Source organism: Eucalyptus grandis, chromosome 10 (genome assembly GCF_016545825.1).
Source record: "Eucalyptus grandis isolate ANBG69807.140 chromosome 10, ASM1654582v1, whole genome shotgun sequence".
In the NCBI taxonomy this organism is placed as follows: domain Eukaryota; kingdom Viridiplantae; phylum Streptophyta; class Magnoliopsida; order Myrtales; family Myrtaceae; genus Eucalyptus; species Eucalyptus grandis.
Genome location: NC_052621.1, coordinates 27746992 through 27751395, shown reverse-complemented (window position 1 = coordinate 27751395; position 4404 = coordinate 27746992). Strand labels below are relative to the sequence as shown.

Here is a 4404-nt window from a genome sequence, read left to right as displayed (position 1 = left end):
ACCTACTCGCTCAGCCCCTTACGCTCGCTGATTTCCCTCCTCTCTGCGGATTCGCTTGCCGGCGGCCTCCCCCAATGTCTCTCGGTGGGAGGTCGTTTAAGCTCACGACCCGCTCTCCCTTTCGCTCGCTCTTCAGCCTTCCCCTGAAGTCTCTCAGGCGAAGGTTTTCGAGCTCGCGATCTCGGTGCTGCCGGATCTCGGCCTGCTTGTCCTCGACCCCCCTCTGAAGTCTCTCAGTGGGAGGTTCAAAGCTTTGCAGCCCTCGATCTTTCGCTCTCTCTGTGTGTTCTTCAATGGAGGTGGTGCTGGCTTATTTATAGGCGAGGGAATCCGGTCGACGGAGAGGTTTGGCCGCCGATCCTCCGTGTGCCGACCGGCCTCGGTGCGGCCGAACCGGCGTCTCATCTCAGCATTAAAGGCGCGCATTGAAGGCGCATGTGCGTCGTCCTCTCCTTCGGCGGCCTACCTCCGTTCCTCTTTTCCATAGGCTGCCCTTGAGCGCATCGCCGGCCGCCGCGCGTAATGCGCAGAGGCACAGAGAAGGAGAAGGAAGGAGAAGGAAGAAGGAGGGGGAAGGGTTAGGTCGCGCGGGCCGGGCCGGAGGAGGAAGGAGGGTGGGCTTGGGTCCGCAAAGGGAGAAAAAGGAGGGGCCGGGCACGGCTGCCAATTTTTGTTTTCTTTTGTTTTTATTGATTTTTTTGTTGTTTTTTGTTATTTATTATTTATTATCTAAAAAAAGGAAACATAAAAGAAAACAAGACCTAATTAATAACCTAATCAAAAGTTAGGTGTCAACATCGAGGAAGCTGTTTGGGCTAATTTAATGCACACCAAGTATTCGACAAAATGCCCAAACTAAGCTTCAATCTTGAAATGGTCGATTCGAGCTCCGTTCTTGTGATATTTATGCATTGGGCAATATTAGTGTAAATCAAGCATAGATCGGTTTAGGGAATTATTTTCAAATCAAAAAATCAAAAAATCAAAAAATTTCAAAAATAAAAATAAAAATTATGGATGGTATCAAATTAAGCCAAAAATGACATCTAGGAGATTTTCCTAATTTTATAAGGTCATTTTTCCTAATTTAATTCTATTTTGGTATTTTATAATCCTTTTTGTAAATAATCCGTGTTGCGTAGATTAAATTATTTAGAGTATTTTCATGCATTTAGAGTAATTTCAATCACATTTAAATTCCCATTTTGCTCATGGGGGTCCTGTCCCGGGGCGTGATAACAAGGCCGTGTAATATTATTTACCCAACTTGTATCGGTCTTTCTTTTCCGCATTACTTTCAAGTCCTTTCATTTTCTTGGATGTTTATTTACCGCAGCGCTTTTCAATAATTTAAGTGTATTTTTTTCTAAATTAAGTTAGGATTAGTCTAGACATAAAAAAAAAAAAAACTACAAAAACATTTGTATGGACACTTAGTGATTTCATAAAGATTATAATTAGTAATTAAGATTGCGTGACCATTTAGATAAATAACCTTCCAAGTTAGTGGTACCGCAAGGGTGCTAATAGAAACATTGGCGTAAACAAGTCCTTGTTCCTAGAAATCTCTGGTTGAATAGGAATCAAGACAACACTCTCGCGTCTTGATTGGTTTCTAGACTTCAATAGGCTAGTGGCGACTCCTAGAAATACATAGATTGTTAAGAACTAAAAAACAAAATCCAACGTCACTCGATGTATGGGCTTGGGAGAGCCCGCGCCTAATCCAGAGCCGTTGGTCCGCCTCTTTAGGCAAATACCCCTAAACCTCTATCATTTTCCTTTGGACAGAAAAAGAGAGGTCGTGACAAGTACAAGCACAACCCTCAACATAAAATCGAAGGATAAATCGAAAAAGCTGGACTTGGAACTTCCTCTCCATCTTCAGCCTTAAATAAAAAGAAGAAGAAGAAGAGGCGAAACCATGATGACCGCATTAGAAATGTGGGGTGACCTTGGCTCCTTCATGGCTGCCCTGATGTTCGCGCGGGCCATGTTCAAGCAATACTTCCCTTTCCAACTCCGCATGCACGTTGAGGCCTATGCTCTCAAGGCCGTTGGCCACGTCTATCCATACGTCCAGATCAAGTTCCCGGAGTTTGCAGGGGAGCGGCTCGAGCAGTGTGAGGCCTACACCGTGATCTAGAACTACCTGAGCGGGGGCGCCTCTGCCAAGGTCAAGCGGCTCAAGGTCAAGTCCGTCTAGGACAGCAAGTCGCTGGTCCTCAGCATGGACGAGGACGAGGAGGTTGTCGACGAATTTGAAGGGTTCAAGCTCTGGTGGTCGTTGACGAATTTGAAGGGTTCAAGCTCTGGTGGTCGTCGAGCCTGATCATCTCCTAGAAGTTCCTATCCCCGTTTCCCTGGTCCCCGCCGTCTAAAGACAAAAGGTACACAAACGTGTGTGGGTTGGAATTACTATATGAGATTTTGTGGGACTATCGTCAACTGTTTTAAAATTTAATCTATTGGATAAACGTGGTTTAATATTTAAATACTTTAATACTCCCCCTCACAAGTAGGCTAAACTTTGGCCTAAGCCGAAACTGTGGAAATATATAATTGGCGAGGCAAATAAAATTCTGAAAAGATTTGAACTCAAAACCTCATACTCTGATACCATGTGAGATTTTGTAGGACTACTACCAACTATTCTAAAAGCTTAAACTATCGATGGATATATGGTTTAATATTTAAATACTTTAACATATAAGTTTGGTAACTTTTGTCTCGCTATACACAAGTGTCTTCCTGTTATATGTTTGTCAACATGGTTTATGTTAATCAAGGACTTAATAATCCGTTCACTTTGTTTATGTACTGAAATAAGTTTCTTTTTTTAATTCTTTTCCCAATGATGAATTTTGGTCGACACTCACCCGACTCTGACCAAACAAGCAAAACGAATGGGTCTTTGCTCTACCGGGGCTTGATCACCGGCTCTTACATAAAGCACGTCCTGGAGAAGGGGAAGGCAGTGGCAGCTTAAAACCGGCAGCAGAAGCTCTTCACGAAGAAGCCGAGCTCAAACTGGAGCTACCCCAAGGCGAGCCAGTGGAGCCACGTGGCATTCAAGCACCCCTCGACTTTCGACACCCTGGCGATGAAGCCGAGCAAGAAGAGGGAGATCATGAACGACCTCCTCAAGTTCTGGCGAGGGAAAGAGTACTATGACCGGATCAGCAAGGTGTGGAAGCGTGGCTACCTCCTCTATGGCCCGCCAGGGACTGGCAAGTCAACAATGATTGCTGTGATGGCCAACTTCCTCAACCACGACATGTACGACCTGGAGCTCACAACGGTCAAGGACAACATGGAGCTGAGGAAGCTGCTGATCGATACATCCGAGAAGTCGATCATAGTGATCGAGGACATTGACTGCTCACTCAACCTGACTGGCCAGAGGAAGACGAAGAAGCAAGAGAAAGAAGACGATGAAGAGAAAGCGGATCCTGTCGAGAAAATGGCGAAAGGTGGGGAAGAGAGCAAGGAGAGCAAGGTCATGCTCTCAGGGCTCCTGAACTTCATCGACGAGCTGTGGTCGGTGTGCAGGGGCGAGAGGATCATTGTGTTTACGATGGACTTTGTCTAGAAGCTCGACTCAGCCCTAATCAGTAGAGGGAGAATGGACAAGCATATCGAGATGTTGTATTGCTGCTTCGAGTCGTTCAAGGTGCTCGTGAGGAATTACTTGGGCATCAAGTCGCATCCGCTGTTCGCGAGGGTGAGGCGGTTGCTTCAGGAGATGAAGATGACTCTGGCGGACGTGGCAGAGAACTTGATGTCCAAGTCGGATGATGAGGATAAGGAGGCTTGCTTGGAGGGACTCATCGAAGTGCTCGAGAAGGCGAAGGAGGACGCTAAGAATAAATCAGAAGAAGAAAAAGCTACTGCAGTGGAAGCAGAAGCAATTGCAGCTAGAGCATGGCTGAGGAAGAAGGGCAACTTACATCGAGTGAAGGAGAGCAAGAAAACGGTAGAAGAGGTTGTGCTAAAGAAGTGAAAAAGAATGGTGTGCTTTGGCCATTATTTTAGCAACAAATCCAGTAAATCTAAGTATACTCCTTGGTGTGTTGATCTTTTATGGAAAGGTAGTGTGTGCATGAATAATTAGTTTACATTATGAAAGTACACATTTATATGTGATATGAGATATTTTTATGAACTAAAAAATAGTATTAAGTATTTGAATGATACACAAAGGGTCATGTTTTTCTGCTCCTTTTTGACTTAAACACTCCACAATATAGTAATCTGCCATGCTCCTCATATCCAGAAACACTCTATATGTCCATGACCTAATCATGAAATATAGCATCACTGATCAATCAAGCAGTCGAGATTAGTCAAGAAACACATGTACTCGGGCTTGACATTAGCCAAACACCTAATGACCCATAACAT

At 44.7% G+C, this 4404-nt stretch overlaps 1 pseudogene; it reads left to right on the top strand.

Moving 5' to 3' along the window:
* Positions 1-1942: 1942 nt before the first annotated feature.
* LOC104428864 lies at positions 1943-4003 on the top strand (annotated as a pseudogene).
* Positions 4004-4404: the final 401 nt, after the last annotated feature.